The sequence below is a fragment of the Neopsephotus bourkii genome, unplaced genomic scaffold (assembly GCF_033783945.1).
Source record: "Neopsephotus bourkii isolate Nb327-2 ecotype Australia unplaced genomic scaffold, CSIRO-AGI_Nbou_v1 NB_144, whole genome shotgun sequence".
NCBI classification, from domain to species: domain Eukaryota; kingdom Metazoa; phylum Chordata; class Aves; order Psittaciformes; family Psittacidae; genus Neopsephotus; species Neopsephotus bourkii.
This window is the reverse complement of record NW_026900661.1, coordinates 920,583-929,365: the sequence shown is the minus strand read 5'-3', so window position 1 is coordinate 929,365 and position 8,783 is coordinate 920,583. Positions and strand designations below refer to the sequence as shown.

General features: G+C 38.5%; 1 long non-coding RNA gene across 1 annotated transcript; it reads right to left on the bottom strand.

The window, feature by feature from the left end:
• Positions 1-6,925: 6,925 nt before the first annotated feature.
• LOC133220908 (uncharacterized) lies at positions 6,926-8,763 on the bottom strand. Its single transcript, XR_009727810.1, has 2 exons — positions 8,617-8,763; positions 6,926-7,652 (listed from the first exon to the last, which is right to left on the bottom strand). It is a non-coding gene; the product is annotated as an uncharacterized LOC133220908 (long non-coding RNA).
• Between the last annotated feature and the right edge of the window lie 20 nt (positions 8,764-8,783).

Genomic DNA, 8,783 nt, shown 5'->3' with positions numbered 1-8,783 from the left:
ACAGAATTTCAACAGGCACCTATGTAGATGGCATGGCAAGCAGAGAACCTTGTCATGACCACTACTGAGTTTTCACAAATAGTCATCCGTGGAGACAAACCAGAGAAAAGTGATTAACGAGCTGGAACAACACGATCTTGACGAGTGCTGTAGTTTGTGCTACAGTGTTTCTTCACACTGCACACATCTGTCAGAAACAGGCTCATGAAATCATTTGCCATTTGCTTTATCTGCAGAAACATTCTTTGTATGCTGACATCATGAAAAACGTGCCAGGGTAAGCAAATAAAACCCTGTGGCAAACAGCTTGGTCTAACAGTAACACCTGTCTTCTTAACTTGCTTTAGCCACTTATTTCACAGGGCTAAGCTGATAGAAATGTCTACAGCTTTGGTGAGAAGGACCAAAGAACATCTTTTCAGGCTAACCATTTCACTCAAAGTTAGTCTGAGTCACAGCGTTAGGCAAAGAGCTCCTATTTAAAATGCAGTAGTGGTGGCAGGATGAGAAAACTGCTGCTTCCAAACCAGCAGCACTGTCTAGCATGAGAAAAGTCAGTTCAGAAGTGCCCTGTTATTCTTCAAAGATCTGTTTTAAGTCACCATAACTGAGAGGACACTGGCCCTTTGGACTGACCTGGAAATACCACACTTAGGTTCTTAACTTCTCCACACTTGATCCACTGCTCTCTATTTTATGGTTTCACTTATCCTATCAACCTAGGCTCTTAAGTTCTACTAGCTCCCCTCTTCTGCCATCATTCTGCTTTCACAGGGAAATCTGAGGCAGTGTTATAGTCTTCCTCATTGTGCTTGTCTTTTTCTGTAATTTCTCAGTATTATCTTCAAGTTCTAGGACTCTAACTTAACCCAAAGTTTCTAATTCTTTATGGCAAATCTGGAAAAAGTGGTGCTTTTCTTAAAACATTAACTACTGCAGTAACTTGAGAGTCTCCATTCCATACTAAAACAATTTTCTAGCTCTCATTTCATGGAAGGAATCTCAAAAACAGTGCTCCCAGGCTTATGAAAAGGAGACTATACAAAGAAACAAAATATAGAGTATTAATTTTAATACTCAGCTCAGGAGCTTGAAAACTTGAGATTGGCAAGATTCCTAAACCTACCTTTCTTCAGCAGCCTTCCTTTGCACTGATTATTTAATTAGACAAGTTTGATGCAAAAAGGATTGTGTACCCAAGACAGGCACCATTTTTATGGTCAATCCCCTAACCTTTTCCAACTAAAATTGAGTAAGTTGTCCTTTCATGGATTAAGTAGAATAAAGCTTTCTTCATTAATTTAAACTTATTACATTAATTTGTAGAATTCATTCTGTGTTTGTTTCTATATTTAATTCTACAATTCTGTTTCCGCCTTACAGTCCTCACCCCTCTTGGCACCCACTATGCAGACTGTCTCACAGAAAGATTGGCTGATACCCAGTGACATCCACACCACCCTTCTACAATGCCAAGCCACCATAAAAAGATTCATAAAATCTGCAGGCCTCTGAACCTTGTTACTCTGCCAGCAAGGAAAAAAAACAGTCACAGAAATGGGGATGGTATCAACAAGAAAAAATCGGGAAGAGATGAAAGACAGGAGATTGATCTTTTTTGATCATTTCAGAGAATATTCATAGTTATATATTGAATACTTAGTGATACCAATAATGACAGCACAAACGGAGCAAGTTAGATTCATACATGAAATTTCAACATGTAAGAGAGTAATTTACATGAAGTCTTTTGTTACTTGCTGAATAGAATTTAATACACTTGGTATACCTCTACTCGCAGTACATTCTCCTCTTGGAAAGATTCTCTAATCTTGCCAATCTTTCCAGGAGATAATACATGCCATCTGGAGGAAATGTTTCTTTACCCCCACCCTCCATCTGCTATATATTTCTCTTTGATCTCCTCACCCTCAGCACTTTATCCTCTGATCATCCCTTGACCTCAAACTCTAGCTGTACAACCATTCTCACTTTCAATCTCACTGTATTCCTATTTGAGTTTTGCCTTGTGGTTTTATCACAATACTGAAACTTACTAGTCTTCAATAGTCTTAACAAAATCCTTCATCCCTAATTCTAATCCACCTCTTTCTTTTCTCTTGAAATTCTAAGTGAGCTTCCTAAATTAATGTTGGGACTTCTGCTATCTGATTGCATAACCTTTAATCAGTCAGACTGTCTGCATTACAGTAACAAAAGCAGAAAAAAGGAGGAAGAGAGTTCAAGATCCTACCTACCCAAGGCAGAATCAGTTCTTTCTAATTTTTGAACAATAACTATGTAAGCTACCTTGTAAGGAAGGCCTTAAAAAAAAACAAATATTCCACATCCTCTCCACAAAACTCAGATCCAGTCCTTTGTTATCTGTATATTTAAAAATATCAGTCCCTTTGTATTTAAAATGGTCTTTGTAGTATCAGTCCTGAAGTTCCCTAGCATCATTTTGAGTCTTTTTCTTCTTGATCTACCCCAGGCAACAAAGAGAACAGTTTGTTACCCTCTTCTTTCAGCAACCTTTTACATACTTGAATGCTCTTACAGTGTCCTTTTTCTGTCTTCTTTTGTTTTAGACTAAACAATTTCAGATCTTTAAAGCTTAGCTTTAAGGCAAATTTCTAAACATCTAATGCTTTTGCACTCTTGTGGATTCTCTCCAACTGATTCGCATCTATTTTGAAGCAGCAAATCCAAATCTAGGCACAGAATTCCAACAGAGACCTTACCAGCAATGAGGAAAGAGGAAATATGGGGGGTGGGATTTTTTATAGTTTTTTTGTTTTGTTTTTTTTTTGGTTAGCGAGATATACAAATGTTATACGTATTACAACAAAGGAGAGATTTGGGTGGTTCAGTGTGTTTTTTCACACTCAATGCATAGGCTGCTGGTCTTTCATAAAAGCTTGAAAGCTTGTATGTGGTACTGTACTGAACCAGAAAGGCCCTTTTTCATTACTGGATTGTCTGTTACTGTGCTGAAGTGTAGTGCTCTGCACTTGTCCTTATTGAATCACACCTTGTGTACTGGAAATAGTTCTCCATTTAAAAAAGAATAATTGAATAATTTTTTATTTGAATTTCTTTTCTATTCTTTTGCCTCACAGCCAGCTGCAGTTATAATAAGAACAGTGCTGAACTCGAGATATGTTCCTACGGAAATCCCTGACATAATTTCAGTTAGACTATGAAGAACTCACAACTTTTTGGACAGCAGGATTCCAAGAAGTTATACATCATGAAGTTTCACTCAGACCTGAGTGTCTGAATGAAACACTTCACTGTTTGGTTAGAAAAATATTATCAAAGATGGTATAAAAAATACTAGTAATGGCAGTATATGCTTATATACTACAATCTACAAAAAGTCTACAATCCCTATTATTCTACTATAGATGAAATTAAGGTTTGTGAGACATAGTGCATTCTTAGTCATAATGTCTGTTAAGTATTACTTTATGGTCTTCTGGAGGCTTGTAAGCCAACTTTATTTTCACTCTACTGTGAACTGCACTTCTGGGTTGCTTCCGTCAGTTCATTAAGAGCATTCTAAGGTGACATGTATTGGGCTCAGCCAAGCAGAAAACATCTAAAAGTGACTCTTTCCCTTTAACTCATTCCTGTCAATTTTTTTTCTCTTTAACACACTGTATTCCTTTTGCATGTGCCAGGATCTTGCAGGGTATGTATAGTCACAGGGACACATCAGCTGGGATGAAGTTGTTTTAGATTCCAAGCAGTTGTTCAAAGCAGAGAGCAGAGCAGAGCAAAGCAAAATCCCATTTACATTTGTGTTTTTCTCCTATTCACTTGGCCATGTATTAGAAGGATAAGGAGTTTCTATGACTCACTATCATTTCCATATGACTGTTCCACAAATTCGAATCACACAGAGAAATCTATGAGCTTAAGCAGACATACGGTGGGTCTGGCAGCATGTCTGAACCCACAAAAGCGTGGTCTGAATTGAAATAAGTTTCTCTTTCTTTCAGATAACCACACACATACTGAACTGACAGCAGTTGGTGTTGTATCTTTCTTTGGAGAGCTAACAGGAGGTAAGGAACATTACAGCAGTACTTTTAGAGAACTACAAACTTGGTCATCCTGCTTAGCAGTGGCTTAGCCTTAGGTCTGCCTCGTCTTACCTACTGCTTCTCAGCAGCTAGCTGCATTCTGCAGCTTCAGCCCCAGTACCTCTTGCCAAATGGCCTTTCACACAGTCTATGTCCTATTAATGGGATGTTCCAGAAGCCCCTATAGAAGGGTGAGCTGCAAAGCAGAAGATCTGCATATGATGATGGATTTGGTAATTCTTGTCTTTTTGATTCTCATAAAACTAAGGCTTCTTTTTTATCAGAAAACTGAATCTTCCAGAGTAGATAGAATATCTACCTACAGCACCAAAACATCGAAGTCAAGTCCCTGCTCTTGACTAGAAAGATCAGAGAACTGAATCTGAGTCTTCCAAAGCTCAGAAAAACAAAACAAAGCTCTGGTTCTTGGATCTTGTGGAGGGGATAAACAAATGGGTCTTTCCCTCTTTCATTCTCCATTCTTCCCTCTTCAAACACACATTTTGACAGAATCTACCCTTTTACACACCCTCACACCTCTAACAGCTCTTCCAAACACACAAGTTGCCATGCTTTGTTCCTCTGAATACCTTTCATTTTTACGAATCAGTATTTTCTAATAAAAAGAGGATGTCAGACAGGGGCTGTTGCTCCCAAACACCTACTCAAATATACACTTACCTTCTCACTGCATACCTTATATTTAAAATCTGAGATAGAATTCCCCCTTGTGCAGCTAGAAAAAGGGCTGTTAGGACTGTGACAGAATTTAAAGCATATGACCAGTTCTGTTACTAACGGTCTGAATTTCCTCCCTTGAAGCATACCAACACAAACTGTTCTTTTGGCTAAAAGCAGAGTGAAGAACAGAGCAGGCTGTGGCATTTCCTTCAAATCATCCTGTCTCTGTGCCAAAAGTCCACCTTTTTCTCTTGCACTGAGTGCAATGAGTTCAGAATAGCTGTGTGTCATGTTAGAGGAGAATAAACTCTTGATTTTTTTTTTCTTAATTTGCTTTCAATATACTTTGCGAGTATTTCCTGAATACATTTTTTGGACTCCCTAATACTTCAAAAAATATTTATTGGCACCAGTTTGAGCAGAACACAGAGAAGAAAAATGACCCCTGCTTTCAACTACTGTTAGGGATGGGGGAAAAAAGGAAGAAAATATCCTTAAAAGCATATTCCTGAAGCACAGCTTGCCTGGCTTATGAAGGCAGCTGAGGAAGTTCTCACTTTGTTTGAACTTACGTGTTTGTGAAATTGTTATTTGTCCCTCACTTCTTCTTTTCTTCTGCAGTGTCCAGTCTTGAAAACAAACTGACAGATGTTCTCTTGGATCAGCTTTTGAGACTTGCAGTGTCAAGAGTGCAAACAGACTTTAACTGTTTAGTTCAGGAAATGAGATACAGGCAATCTGATAAATAAACAGTATTTATTTCTCCAGTTTAAAGTGTGCTTTGGATTTCTTTTCAAAAAACTCCTACGAAGAACTGAGGATGAATATTAAACACGTGCTCCTAATTTAGAGACCTCAATGGCAAGGTCAGAGTGGTCTTTAACTTACACAGTTTGTGTTGTGAGGTTATATCAGAAGTGAAAGCTTCTGAACTTTAACCATATTAAAGAAACAATAATAAGAAATTTGCATCACATATAAATTTACTCCAAAGAAACTTATAAGATTTATGAATACACAGATAAATTAGAATAATAGAATTTAGGACAGTGTGCAAATTAGAATACTTTGTGATTTAAATCAAGACCACAGAGATTTAAATCACTAATACCTAATTACCCAGTTTCAACTGGGACATGACAGAGTGGAAAATGTTCTTATACTCAAGTGATTAAGTATGTGTTTTAATGGTTTCAGGGTCATAAATTTAGATTTAGGTAATATTTAAATGACATTTCTTTTACCAGCATCATATATATCCCCAGTGTAGCACTAAGCCACCATTTCACTACGTAGTGAAATGTGCCACCCTACTCCTCTGTAATGGCTATGTGGACTACACAGCACAGTACAGACCAGTGTCCACGGTTCCAACAACACATATGCAGCCAGGCAGAAGAAGGAATAACCAGGGACCATAAACCTACCCTGCATGTACCCCACGAGATGCAAGCAAGCAGGGACAATGGGACAATTAACTTCATAAGAAGCCAACACGGGCTTTGTTGTGAGAAAGGGGAGAAGAGGGCTTAGAATACAGTAGATGAGTTTTGGAGCTAACTCCTGATACTCTCCTAAGGGCACAGCAACAACATACTTCAGTGTCGTTTGGAACTTGTGTAAAACCACAATTTGTTCCTCAAGAGAGAAGACAGATACTCACTGAGTCACCAGTAACATTTCCTTTGCTTTGGATTTGTCTTGAGGTGCCTCCCTTCCAACTATGCAGTAAGCATCATTTCCACCAGACAGAGGTGATTCAGAACCCATGAACGGTCATTTTTCCAAGTGATGGAGAACTATTACTGAATGAGTTATCATTTAAATAGCTTTTAGTGCCACATTTTAATTTTGAATTAATTCAAATCACAGTGAAAGATGTTCAATAAGGAGCACTGATTCATGAAACTTCTTACCCCCTATTCCCAATTACCTGACATTTGGTGTGACTTTCATGTTTTTCCTAGCCTTACTCTCTGCATCACTCTTTTTTTTTTTTTTCTTTAATAATGATTTTTGAAAGAAATAAAATGTTGCAAAGACTGAGGTATCCCTTATAGTTCTTATTTTATCTCTTATAATAAACAGGAAACTGATCAGTACCCATCAGAATATAATTAAACCCCAGTCCTATACATAGGCTTATCTGAGAAAAATCATGTCATCTGTTTTATTTTGGCTACGAGACAACAGTCAGCAAAAAATACCTTTCAGATTGTTTTTTACCCTAAATTAATGAGATGCAGACTGATAAGCCAATTATGAAAGATTCTGTGAAACTCCTTAAACTCATCAGTCTTAACTACAAACTTAACAAACCAAACTTAAACTACAAACTCTGCAGTTAAGGTTGCTGTATTTCTCTGTCCATATTCATCCTGTTTTCCTATATCCCGCTTGATGTCTCCAAGTGTGAGTACAGAAAGAGCTAAGATGGATACCAATATAGCTATGAAAAATTCTGTAGTCTAACAGCAGTAACTCACAGACTGCTATTTGTAACTTGAAACATTTTCCCCAACCTCTTCCCTGTAACTGTCATCATAAATAATGAAAATATTCATGTTACCAACACAGGGAGCTTGTTTCTTTCTGATCCATGTTTTAGACCTTTTAATTTTTATTAGTCTCCTGTTTCCTTAAAGGGCAAGTTTATATTAAAACACTGACATTTTTCATCTTTCAGATATTGCTCTATAAATAAAGCTATTTAATAAATCTTACCTTTTCAAGAAGTGGCAAGATGTGTTCTATAGCAAAATTTTGTAATTTTCTTGTCACAGAACATGTGTGTCCTTAGCTATTACATATTCTTGGGGTTTTTTGCTATAAATTAAACTGCAGCTGTTTGGAGAAGCCAGTCTTGTACCAACTCTGCCCCTATAACAGAGGGAACAACAAATCACTAACTGTAAGAGGGGATTCTGGATGACGCCTCCTGCATCCAAGAGATAATGAAGACAGCATTTCTTATTTCTCCCTTCTTACAACCCCACAGCCAGATGCAGCTGGTTCATGCCTACTTAAACCTGGTTCATGGGATCCCATCAGCTTGACACAGCACTTTGTATGACTGCATTAGCTTTATCCGTTGCATGAAGAAGGAACTGCAGGGAGAAATCAAGGCCGGACATGTCATAAGCAGCAAATAAGACTTGCCAAGTTTGGTACAGGCTCCAAATGAGCTATGTCAAAGGTCTTTCTCATAAAGTCAACCTTTCTCCAAGACAGCTCAACCCATGGCTAAATTAATTCATTTGGAAGTTATGACTGGTTAGTACCTCAGAACAAATGTTGCTGCTAAAAGATGGCATGCACAAAGTTTACTCTGCATGTTATGAAGACTGCATAGGTTACTAGTTAACAGAGCTTGATAGACACTGTTCCACTTGACAGAATTACTGAATGTGCTAAGTAATAGATTAAAAAAAACCAAAAAACCTAAAGAATAAAGGCTTTGGAAATACTTCCTTTTTCTCAAAAGCTACCAACTCTTATGTTGAAGTAATAATGGCAGGGAGACAAGTGGATCAGCTTTGACAGTTGAAAAGTGTCTTGTATTACTTTCCGTGATGCCATGTGTGAAAAGTGGCTACAAGGAGCTGTTTCATGTGTCTCTGCTTCATGAATCCCTGCAAAAAGGGACTCATGGCCAGATGCTGTTGTGTTTAATACTACCACAGGTGCTCGACCTCCATTACCCTTTGGTGGCAGTGGTGACAAGAATCTTCTTTAATGCCTACAACATTCAAGACAAGCATGAGGGAAGACAAAATGGCTGCCGGCTTTCTGCCCCCCACACTCACACGGGTCACAGCTGCCCTTGTCACATACAGTCCCTTACACTTATATGCTTGTCCTTTTTAGCCCACGTCTGGGCTGCTGGTGCGGGTGGATCCTCGCACCAGGGCTCCACCCGAGCCCTTCTTCCCTCGGGGCTGTGATTTACCTCCACACGAGCACCATCTGCCCCGTTGCCAGCTAGCTGAGGGTAACGCTCTGCCAGCTGTA